The sequence below is a fragment of the Dendropsophus ebraccatus genome, chromosome 10 (assembly GCF_027789765.1).
Source record: "Dendropsophus ebraccatus isolate aDenEbr1 chromosome 10, aDenEbr1.pat, whole genome shotgun sequence".
Classification (NCBI taxonomy): domain Eukaryota; kingdom Metazoa; phylum Chordata; class Amphibia; order Anura; family Hylidae; genus Dendropsophus; species Dendropsophus ebraccatus.
In genome coordinates this window covers 43,097,538-43,110,987 of record NC_091463.1, presented here as the reverse complement: position 1 = coordinate 43,110,987, position 13,450 = coordinate 43,097,538, and positions in this window count along the sequence as shown.

Below are 13,450 nucleotides of genomic sequence, written 5' to 3'. Positions count from 1 at the left end.
TGGGGTTTCAAGTCACAAGACACATACATGTCACACTCTGATAGGCCAGTCCATAAATGGTCAGTAGCATCCTGTACGGCGCAGTCAGGGTAACACAATGTTTTATTATTCAAAAATTTTTATAGATAAGAGTCTCTCCTTTGTTCCTCTGTTCCTTGGGTATTGTGACTATAAATGATAACTTTCCAGGAGCTGTTCTCATTGACGTGCTTCCAGCATTCCTCTTCTTCATCAGGAACATCTCTCTGTCACCCTCTGATCACGCTCTGATCATCTCCTCATTCAGAGGGCAGTATATATAGGTGTAGTCATATAGGTACGGTGCAAGTAGGTAAAATCCCAATACCTGGCCTTATCAGTCCCCCATTTGACATCCGTGTAGCCTTGGACTGGAATCACTGTGGTTGGTACATAGCCAGAGGTTCCAAAGATGCTGTCTGAGCCACGGGTTGCTCAGGGGTCACATCTTCTCCATAGGGTGAACCCATCCTCCAAGTACTTGTCCAGCATCCAACCTCCAGAAATGTCCAGGCGACACAGATTCAAGAGAACCGATAAGAGAAAGAAACATAATCACGTTAGTCACCTATATGATGGTAGACCTTCTTTTTGTTTGTCAAGGTTTTATATAAGAGAGAGTACACATAAACACTTTTACTGACTAACAGATCAGTATTATGCATAAGACCACCTGGAAGAGACCCTGAAGGACTCCCATTAGTTTATGGGCATCACCATAGGATAGACAAAAATAGTACTATACGTTTTATTGAGAGTTATAGGTGGCGGAACAAACTTACAGCAGATGAGGTAGGTAGATCTGCAATAACCGAAAGAAAATACTAAACAATGGGTGAGTCTGTACAGTATACGCCAATATACAGCTTAGTTACAACAAAACAAATAAAAGGGTATTATCAATACCCAAACCAACATACATATATATGACAAATACCTCTCCGGATTTTATCAAAATAACCAAACCTTATTGTCTCATCACTCCTGTCCCTAAGATTTGTCCCTAATCTTGACTACAGATGTAGCCCCCTTCTCTAGGTCCCTTTACCGTAGGACCGCTTTAAAGGTAAGACAATCCTCCGTCTCGAACCTAACCTAGTCTCCTGTCACTCCTACGTCTCCCTGTGACACTGAGTGATCAGACAATAGGCTATCCACTGCATATAACAGACGTGACTCTATCACATACTGTAGATTCTACCACTTCGGCATCATGTGGGTATTGGAAAGTCACAACAACTAACTTTAAAAAGTTTCTGAAAAAGAAAAGTTTAGATGTGAGCAAATCTTATCTCATGGCAAAAGCAAAATGAAAAGTTAATTGATACATAAACCAAAAATAGCATAACAGGTAAATGCAATAAAATCTCCACAATGTGACCTTCTATGTAACCACTAGATTCTTATAATAAGAATCACACTCGTCAGTACCGGATTCTCAGAATTTCCACTTCTTTTTAGTCTTTTTACTTCATTTTGTACCTAGAAAACGTCTTTATGATTAGATTACACAGGACTAATGACTGGTCACGTGGTCACATCTCTTCCTGTATATAATCATATAGTATAATACATACACCAATAATATGAAGTAACTGGGCGCTTATTACCAATATAATATTTGGATCCTTCTGAATTCTCTCTTGTTTCACTGAGATCATCACATATTACACATAAAATAACCACCATAGAAATAAAATAAAAGTATATACCATACATCATTGAAGGTTTCAAACTTTTTTTTATGAGAATAATATATCACATGATCCTTTTTGTAATGGTTAATAACATTGGTATGGAACCTTAAACCCATCTTTTGACTGACAGGCCTCTTTACAGACACTTGGACTCTTGGCCTCAGTTATATAAAGGCCACTAGTATCACCTCAGACATTGGCTTTGTTCTCTCCCATAGCTTTGGCTGACCTGTAAAGAAGACACCAGTACAGACAAGGACATACCTATATGGACCACCTGTGGCAGGTGGATGACGTCCACTTACATTCCCTGAAACAGGCAGGAAGATGACAGACTATGCAGACAGGCACTTTACGGTGTTACTTACAGTAGGTTATGGCAGGTGTAGATAATACAGCCGTACACAACCCTCTCTGCTATATTTGTTGACCCCTGGGCCGCCCAATGTGAGGATACTACATCACATTACACATGGCTTCCTTCTGCTGGTTTTGTCAGATAACTTACAGTGAGATACAAGGCTGTCGGCAAATAGTTATTGGATGCTATCTTTACCCTGTACCTCCTCTGCATCCGCTGATTGTCTCTGGAAAATACTTAAAAACAAACAGATCCACATCTCCCCCTCCACCTGTACACTATGTACGGTTACCTCAGGAAGAGACCGGAAACATCTCCCCATTCCCTTGTACGCTTTGTACGGTTACCTTGGGAAGAGCACAGAAACCACAGCATCGGCAGCTTCATCCATCATCCATCACCCTTTTTGGCATCAGGGTTTGTCTGCGTGAATGTTGCGTCAGCCGCTCTATGGCAGCTTTTCTTCTTCTTTGAACAGTTTTTTTTTTTCTACAAGTGTTTTTGGTAAGCCCAGGGACCAAACAAATCTCTCATTTGCCAATTAACCCATAATAGTGGGCTTCATATACACATCTGCACAGTTACCTTCAACCATCTTACATGTTTCAGTGATTGTCCTCACCTCCAGCTTATAGCAGGTGCGGTTTCTGCAGTGGCGGTCACCATATATCCTTGCGTCTTGTGTCATCCATCTTTGAAAAGTCTGAGATAATCTACAATGAAAACTTTTAAACTTTCATTAATATTTGGGCTTTCAATTACATTTTCATCTTTCACAATTTAAAATATCAAACACAATAAGTAACAAAAACATCTTCTTTCAAAAATAAAAAGTTTGTACGGAGTTTAAAAATTAAGAAAAAAAAAATCTAAATGGGCTATTCCCATTTACCTCTATCCCCTCCCCCATTTGAATCTACATCAAGAGGCAACAGAGATGCTGGATTCAATGCACTTAGCAAAAAATGTATATATATATATATATTGGGGGGCATAAGGCTTGCAGACTGGAGCCATGGATATGGGTTTGGCTTTACTAGGGATAAGATAACATATATATATATAGTCATGAACTAGTTTGCTATAATCATCACAAAACTGTTAACCCTAAAAATAAAAAAAAAATAAAACATGTTACAATCGGCTAGTCCCATTTACATTCTTTTGCTATAAATCAAATAAAACACACCGTAAAGATTAAATATAAAACATACAGTATATGGAATAATTCTTTTTATCAGAATTCTTTTTGTCAGAACCTTCAGCTTAATTTGTACCATTATTAGCTGAAATGAATCCATCCTCCAGTAAGCGGCTCTTATCAGTAAGCAGAACGCTCTGTGCCTCACTTCTAACCTTGAGCAGTGAGCAGGAAAATCATAGATTACAAGAGTGAAAAAAAAAAACTTCTTAGAAGTATCATACGTTGGGGACACACACTTAAAGGGAACCTGCTTACAATATATATTGGGATAGATATATCTACAAAAAAAATTGTTTTGTTTTTTTTATAAAGTTACATAGAAATATATATTATAGTAGTAAGTTACTACAGGCTCTTATACCATTGGGTTCTTAATAAGTGCACAAACTTCTGCGTTTGATCTTTACCAGTTATCACTTTTCTCTTGACATTCCTAATAAACGTGCTTTTTCTCTCTGACTCCTCCTGACACTTACGTATAACAATCTTATACACTAATAGGTCTACTAGACCCCGCTCTTTCAAACAGTCTCTATACTTTTCCTTTCAACAAACCTTTGTCTAACTTTCTTCACCATCAGGTAATAACATTTATTAAAAAATGTGCAAAACAGTTGTTAGACTCTATCGAAGAGTCCTGTGCCCGCCCCCTCAGTGACACTAAGCAGTATGGGCGGGGACAGAAATGCCAGGAGTTAAAATGGCCACCGGACTAGATAACCGGATATAGGGGTGTTGGCTTAGGGCATGGTTTTGAGACGTTACAATTATAATACAGACGTGGATGATATGGGGGAGTGGTTGGCTTTCAGTTGCCATTTTTGAGGGCTGATTACAGAAAATGATCAACATTTTGTAACACGTAACATACTTCTTCTAAAGAAGAACAATTTAGTAAAACTGGCTGAAATACAACAATATATAATGTAGGAGAGTACATTACGCTAACAGCTCTGATTCTTTTTTTTTTTTTTCCTCTAACTTCACAGAGCCAGTTGATGACCTTCTACAAAACATAACAAATAGCACACAAAAAAACTCTTGTGAGACTGATTATGTGCCAAATAATTGTATGCTGCTAAAACTCCTCCAGCATATTCATTAACCCCTTTTCAGCTCTCTCAGTACTGTATCTAGCAATGAGCTGGACTGTTCTCCTTGTCTGAGTACGTGGCATTGTACTTACATGGCACTGTACACTATTTGAATTTAGGCTGCCCACTTCAAAAAGGCATTTTTTTATTACAATCAAGTCAGGGGCACTTTAAATCAAAGTAACTACTTTAACAGCTGACCAAGGGGAAGATTCCTGCAGAAGAAAGGGTCTATACGCCACCATTGGAGGTAGGTTGGCTTTTTGCAGGGTCTGGGGTTTGTATACAGATATAAACTGGGTACAATGGTGTAACATAATGATGTGGCTTGGGTCTGCCACACACACTACAATATTCTGTCTTATCTAGATTTTGTTGGTCACCGGCACATGTCCACTCAGCTGGACCTGTGCTTCCCACCCATTATCCTAAATGTTTTCCTTCTGTCTGACCCTCTGGCTCTCATCTCTCTATCTACTCCACACCCTCCCCTCTTAGAACTCTAATCCTTGATTCCCCCTTAGGGATAGTACTTACATTAACCCCTAAGGTTCCTGGAAATTCCAAGGACCTATTTGCCCTGCATGTTACATGTAGGCCTGGTTACCTACCCACAAGGCAAAAATAAGTGTGCACAGAAGTGTGAGGAGTTTCCCAGGTATTGGTCAGAGAGCCAGAGGTTGGTGGGGCCTTCATATCAAACCTCCTCAAGATCTGTTCTAGATCTTGCACTGCATCTTCTCATGCCCGTCGGTAACTATATCTTAGCTATTCAATTTCTCATAGCTCTCCCATAAAGATGATGAGTTCCTGTTTTTAGTGAACATCTGTCCCATTCTCGCACCCAGCCCTAGGTAGCTTATTGGGGATTGTCCAGACCTATCTAGGTCTTATAGTAGGCTCCTGCTTGCGGCGGGATGCCTTCCCTCTTTGCAATCCTCCTAAGCGGCGAGAATAATCCACGGGTCTACTGATCCATGGCGCCTAAACCTTGTACCAAATCGACAGGGCACAAGCAAGGAGTGGAACTAATACAAGTACTATTTCCACTGGTTACCGAACAGATTGTTTTCACTTCCGGAACCCGTTCACACAAAGAGTCTATGCGCCTTCTGTCTGTGACCTTGCAGCTGTTCTCGATGCCATGCTGTATTATCACAGCCTCCCCATATGGATGTACAAGTGATCATGTTCGGCAATCCCTTTTCTTAATTCAGCATAAATACAGCAACAGCTTATCTCAATCACACAACAGTTTGCGACGGCAATGCAGCACTTTAACCTTGTCCTATCCTGGGTTACAGAGTTCTTTGTCTAACAATTAGACTCAGCTTTACAAACATATAGACAACACAGGTGTGACGGGAATCTCAATAGATCCGTTCCCCTGAGGCACAGATAGTACGTAAGAAAAGGAAGTCTTTCTTACCTGGCCAGTTATATCTGTGCGTCCGATGACGGATAAATCACCGCATCCCGTCTATCTGCGTTCTGGTTTGCAAGAGGCTGAGTCCCTGTTCGGGCGCCAAATGATAAGACTAAATTTAGATGTTGACCCCTCTCTATGGAGAGAAGTCAAAAACCCAGGTAGATGGATGGTTTATAAATATATCTAGAGTTGTAACCTGCAGTATTACCAACTCGTCACTTATAAATCACGGACACAGATAAGACATTGTATCATGATTATAAGCCTGGATAAAATGGGCCAAGTTTTATTATGGTAATCACATTTTATAGACAGAATATGGGGCGGTACTACTCATTCATATGAAATATGTAACATCCAATACAGGTAAGGTTTCAAGTCACAAGACACATACATGTCACACTCTGATAGGCCAGTCCATAAATGGTCAGTAGCATCCTGTACGGCGCAGTCAGGGTAACACAATGTTTTATTATTCAAAAATTGTTTATAGATAAGAGTCTCTCCTTTGTTCCTCCGTTCCTTGGGTATTGTGACTATAAATGATAACTTTTTAGGAGCTGTTCTCATTGACGTGCTTCCACTATTCCTCTTCTTCATCCAGAACATCTCTCTGTCACCCTCTGATCACGCTCTGATCACGCTCTGATCATCTCCTCATTCAGAGGGCAGTATATATAGGTGTAGTCATATAGGTACTGTGCAAGTAGGTAAAATACCAATACCTGGCCTTATCACTCATGTACCACGTGCAGGTCTCGGATACACGAGTCCCTAACAACACTGTGCCGGCCAGCGAACGCAAACCCTGCAAAGTGTGCGCAAGCAGGGAAGGGGGGGCCACGGAATGGCCCTAAAACCCCAATGTCACCCCAAGAATGGGAGAAAAAAAGGAGGTACTTACCATATTTACACAGGTGCTTCCTGCTAATTTGGATCACATGGGTCTTACAAAGGAGGAATGCTAGCCACAATGAAAAAAGGGACAGAATACATAATATATGCACAAGCCTAAAGGACAGAAATGGCTGCACATCGCACCCATGGTTGACACGAAAGCTTGTTCAGTTACATAAAAAAGCAACATCAGAAGTTAGTATATAATTTGATCAAGGGGGCCCTTTGGGTTTGGTCCTGTGACATTGGGGGTTGCAGGGCAATTTTGTGGCCCCCCTCCCTGCTTGTGCATGCTTTGCAGGGTTTGCCTCCGCTGATTGGCAAAGTGTTGTTTGGTTAGGGACTTATGTGTATCAGAGACCTGCACATGGTACATGAGGCAATATAGTTTGATCAAATTATATACTAACTTCTAATGTTGGTTTTTAATGTAACCAAACAAGCTTTCATGTCTGTTTATTCATTCCTTCCTTTACTGGGATCAGTAAAACGATCGTAGTAATTTTCATTGACTGCTAAATGTTCAACATAGGTTTTGTAGGATTATGTAGATGTCGGATTAGCAGGACGAGGTGGTGGTGTACCAACTAGGCACTTGTTACAGTGGTCAGGATTCATATGCTCTCATCCCTTGGTATACTGACATACATTTCAATTTGAAACAGGAGTAGTGCAGGAGTAGGTGTGAGAAACCATCAATTCACTTGAACCAGTTCAACCAATTGAAAAGTTAACTGAATGTTCTGAAAGTTGTAATACAGAATATTATAGTCTCTTTGAATAAAGGTGCAGTCACAACAATAATACTGTAGTGAGTGAGTAGTGTTGATCGAACTGTTCGAGAAAGGATAAGTTCTAGTCCAACTTGATTTTCTCAAACTCGAACTGAACCAAACATTTTACTGTTCGCACGAGTTAGCGTTCGAGTTAGCAATCGAGCGCCTTTTTTGCCAGCCAATCAGTGCACAGCAGAAACGTCATTGCTGAGGTGTAGGGGCAGTGGCGTAGCTACCATAGAGGCAGGCAAGGCGGTTGCTATGGGGCCCATGGGGGGGGCCCAGGGAAGATAAGAGCCTCCTGTGTCCTTTTGCTTAACTGCTTATTTATCGCAGTGTGTAAGTAACCCAGTGTTCTCTAACATGCTGCAAAAAAAAAAAAAAAGATTAATACAGAAGATTAATACAGAAGACAATTAACTCTCTGCCTGACTACTCTGATAACCTCTGACCTCTGTTCTCTGAGTTCCTGCAGAGGTCAGGGGTTTCAGTGCAGGAGTAGAGAAGGAGAGAGCTAATTGTCTTCTGTATTAACCCTTTTTTGTGTTGCAGCATGTAAGAGAACACTGGGTCACTTACACACTGCAGTAAATAAAGGGGTAAGCAAAAGGTAGTCTGCTCCTGCACCTATGTATATAACCATAGGATTCTGCCTCTGGCCACAGGAAAAAAATTTTTGGGCCACATCACCGAGTATATATATATATATATATATATATATATATATATATATATATATATATGTTAGTGTGTAGGGGATGGGGGGCCCCATACAGTTTTTTGCTATGGGGCCCCATGAATCCTAGTTACGCCCCTGGGGGTCTCATTGGCTGCTAAAATCATTTGACCATGTCACATAAAAGTCACTGTGCCATTTTCTGGACGCCATTTTCTCCTCATTTAGCATGCTGTATGGACGGCAATCTCAGTGTACCATCGTCTGCCTGCACGCTGCTAGTTCGATTAGTCGCTGTGCTGTGTTCTCCTGACTCACTGTGCTGTACAAACAGCTATCGCAGTGTATCATTTCCCTGCATGCAGCCATTTCGATTAGTTCCTATGCTTCTTTCTGGATGCCATTGTCTCCTCACTCACTTTTCTGTACAGACAGCTATCTCACAGATAGGCAGTGAGATTAATGGGGTGTTCATCAAGGTTACACTAGCATATTTGCAACAAGCATTTTCCTGTCCATAGACACCACTGCAGCCACAGCAATACGTCTTTGGGATTGCAGGCTGCATATTGGATTTGCCAATTTATTCATAGTGCCTAAAAGTGTATTTTGGTCTGCTCACATCTGTTATACATTACTTAAACGTACATCTCTTTGTGTACGTGCATTTGATTAGTTATTACAGCTATATTCATATAAGCTAAAAAACTTCCTCAGTCCATCAGGAAAAATACGAAATAGTAGACCTCTGTCATACAGTGATTAAACGTACATCTCGTTTGTGTACGTGCATTGCTTGAGTTATTATAGCTGTATTCCTATCAGCTGACATACGTTCTTTGTCCGTCATAAAAAAATATGGAATACTTCACATCTGTTATACCCAGTAATTAATTGTACATCTGATTTGTGTATGTGGATTTATGGAGAGTGGGTAGATCTGATGATTTTTTTTGTTTAGTCCTATAAAGGGCTCCAATATGCAAGGTCTATATGCACACTTCACTCTTTAAACAAAACCAAAAATGGTATGAGAGGAAATATGTTAATAAGAACCCCCCCATTCACCAGATAGATGCAAGACCAAATATAAGAAAATTATTGTTCTTTATTAAATATATTTTTTAAAAAACAACAATAATAAAATACATATAATGGGAGCTGGAGCCTATACAAATGACCTGGTGACCCGGTTACATAATTTTCGGTTCGGTTGTGACATCACCCTTGATAAAGCAATACGCGGAAAGCGTGTCGGGTGAGTGGTGCGGTGGTTACATGTGCTAGGGACAGACTGGGCGGTAATTTATATTGATTCCTGATGTGATTCATTTACCCTTATCCACTGTGAGTTATATTACTTGTCCTATATATGCCCAGTTCCCAGCACACATGTATGTAAATTAGCTATTGATTTGTATTTATTTTCTTGTGTATCATGTAACATAATTTACTCCTATCCACCCTTTTGTTGCGGATTTGTATAGGCTCCAGCTCCCATTACATGTATTTTATTATTGTTGATTTTTTTAAATATATGTAATAAAGAACAATAATTTTCTTAAATTTGGTCTTGCATCTATCTGATTTCAGATTTCATATCTATCTTGTGAACATGATGAGAACCAGAGGTGGTAGGCGAGCAATATCAGGTGTAGGAAGGGGAGATAGAGGTAGTGCACAAGGTAGTGCTTCCGCCACGTTCTGGCCCTGGCATGTCCCCATTATCAGATGCCTAGCAGGCATTTCTTTGCAAGGGGCTTCTATGTTATCACCCCATAACAGTGTCTCCTCTGTTACCCTCAAACCTACCCCCCCTCTCATTTAGCAAGTCATTCTTCCTACAGGCAGGCTTCAAGCCGTTCCCCCAGCAGTATCCCCGTAGTATATTTGTCTTCCCAACAGAGGCAGCTTTCCCATTCTAGTTATGAACGTGTCTCCCTTGCCCTTCCTTGTTCACTTGCCTCCCAAGTTGACTTATCTTACCAAATGCAACCTGGCATCCTACCCATTCTCCTCACTGCTCAATAGCTCCAAAAATGGGCTCTGTAGACGAGAATCCTTTAATCTAGGTGTTAATTATGATAATGGCATTGTTGGAATGGGATCTGGACCTCCCCGTCAACTGCCTCATCTGTGATGTGGCAACACGCTGGAATTCCACGCTTCACATGCTCCAGCAGTTGTGGCAGTAGCGTAATGCCATTATGCAGTACGAAATGTCACATGGCCTGACTAGCAGTGGTGCGGACCTTGGGGTGTTCACTCATAGAGAGTGGAGACAGGTGAAAGATCTGTGCGCCATCCTTGCCAGTTTTGAAGAGGCCAGTCGAGATGATGCCCTTATCACCATCACTGCTCTGGTGATATTTTTACTGGAACAAGCGTTAGGCACTCTGCGGCAGCAGGTCTCAGCAATGTTGGAGGAGGGGGAGGAGGAGGAAGAGGAGGAGGCAGACACGGAACCTTACTCACCGGAGGATGTGGAGGACCCAACTGTTTCACAGTTGTATAGGTCTCCTTTAAGGCACTGGTTCTAGGTCGAGGGTGGGTGCAGGCCGGCAGTACAGCTCCCAAGGTAAAGTGCATGAGGCTAGCCAGGCCTCTGGTGATGGTCAGGAGGAAGAAGGGGAGGAGGATCGGAAGGCAGGGGTGGACACCACCGCTACTGATTCCCCTTCTCTGTTAAGAGGTTGGCACAGATTACAGGGGGAGGAGGAGGAAGAGGATGGAGATCCTGTTAGTGCCCCTTGATCCTGAGGCTTGGGAGATCCCGGTTGCATTTCACACATGAGTGCTTGGATTCTTCATTACTTCTAACATTATCCACGCATCAAGGCTAAAAAAATGAACAGCGATTACTGGGTGGCAACCCTTCTTGATCCACGTTACAAGACCAAAGTGACCAACTCGAGACATCTTTTGGGTCTTCACATTCTAATGTCACGGCAGAACAGCGTCAGCAGTAGAATCACAAGTAGCCACTGTAACAGCAGCAGCAGGCAGTGTGGCAGAACCTTACTTGGTGTTATCTTGCCCAGCAGCCAGTGTTATCTCGGAAAGCACATTCAGCACAGCTGGCAGGGTGATAACTGACAATCGTATCCGGCTATCCACTGACAATGTGGATCGTTTGACATTTATCAAAGTGAATCAAGCCTAGATCTCTGACCATTTTGTTGCCCCGGTTGCCGATGTCACTGACTAGTAAACTGAACTGTAGTCTTCTTGGAAATGTGAAATACACATTTCCACAACACTACACCTCACATCTGTAGTTCCTATGCCTGCTGCTTCTAGAATCTGGATTCTACTGCTGCCCACAGCTAGTGTTCCAAGTGTTACAGCTGAATGTATTTTGGAAAAATACACCTGTATGACCTTGATGTGCACTGCATACACCTCCAAATGGTTATTTTTTAAATGCCTCCATCTCTCCTGCTATGTTCTGCTACCTAATTTAGTTAAACCACAACCTCCGTGTTCCCGCTGGACTCTTCTTGCTGCCACCAATGGTACCAAATTTTCAGGAGTGGGTAAAAAGCCCATTTTATCCATCTGCAGTGCAGCTCTGGCGAAATTTTTTTTTGGCTTATTTAACACACATTACAAAGTTATATAACTTTGTAATGTGGTTAAATACCCGGTCTGGCCCCCTTCCCCCACTTTCCGACCCCCGACCCCACCCCGGAAGTTAAAGAATGTATACATTACCTATTACGGTCGTCACGGTCCTCTTCTCTGGTTTCGGGTGACGTCAGAGCTGGGGGGCGGTGCGGGTCTTCTCCTCTTCGGCGTCTTCATTGAGAGTGAATGGGAGAGAAAAGGCTGCTGGTGCACATGCGCACCAGCAGCCTTTTCATTGGCTGGAGCGCATCACATGGCTTCCAGCTTGCTCAGCCCTGATTGGCTGAGCTTGCTGAAAGCCATGTGATGCGCTCCAGCCAATGAAAAGGCTGCCGGTGCGCAAGCGCACTGGCAGCCTTTTCTCTCTCATGGACCCGGAAGCAAGAGAAATCGCTGGACGGCGGACGCAGGTGACGGTGAGGCGGACGGCGGGCGAATGGAGTGGCGATCGTCACCGGAGGGATGGTGAGTATGGTGTCTGTATGTGTCTGTGTTTTTTTTTTTTTTTGGGGGCCCATTTTGGGGTCTGCATTTCAAAATATATTTTTTTTTAAATTAATCTGATCATCTGTTAGATTAATCATTCTTCGATATAGAGGAGTTGGTGGTCAAATTTTTCATGAGTGGCTAAAAATAGCCCATTTTGGTCAGTTTATATTGCTAAATAATTTTATTTAGAAAATAATCTCATCTGTTAGATGTATCGATGTTTCGTACAGAAGAGTTCCCAAGTATTTTTCTCCCATAGATAATGGGATTCCATATTCGTACAAATATCGGGAGCTATTCTATTCGAATTATCGAATATTTCACTATTTGCCTATCTCTTTCATTCTTAAAGGGGTACTTCAGCGTAGGGGCTATTTTTAGATGTGGCCGGAGAGGAGGTGGCTGAAAAAAAAGACGTCCACTCACCTCCCCGATTCCAGCGGCGGGTCCCGCATCGCACCGGAGCACCGCGATGCGGGACCCGCCGCTGGAACCGGGGAGGTGAGTGGACGTCTTTTTTTTCATCCACCTCCTCCGGCCACATCTAATAATAGCCCCCACGCTGGAGTACCCCTTTAAAGCGACTCTGTACCCACAATCTGACCCCCCAAACCACTTGTACCTTCAGATAGCTGCTTTTATTCCAAGATCTGTCCTGGGGTCTGTTCGGCAGGGGATGCAGTTATTGTCATAAAAACTATTTTTAATCTTGCAGCGCTGTGTCTAACGTCCGGGGCTTATGGTGCGTTTACACGAAACGATAATTGGCCCGATCGTACGATTAACGATGTCGGAGTAACAATTTTTTTTCATAACGATCAGCGTTTAGACGGTACGATATATCGTACAAAAAAATCGTTTTGCGATCGCGCTCCCGCAGCCCGGCCCGCCCGCCGCCTGGCCCCCTGCTCATCCGCAGCCCCCTGCGCCGGCTCCGCCGCCGCCGCTCTGGTCGCCCCTGCCGCCGCTCCGATCGCCACCCCCCCCGCTGCCGTCGCCGCTCCAATCGCCCCCGCCGGCCCGCGGTCATATGTTACCTGCTCCGCGCAGCAGGTCTTCAGACATCCCCGACTCCGCTCTTCAGTGCACTGATTGGCTGAAGAGGGGAGCCGGGAATTTCAAACGGCTCCTCTTCAGCCAATCAGTGCGATGAGAGCGGCCGGGGTGGCGATCGAGCCGGCG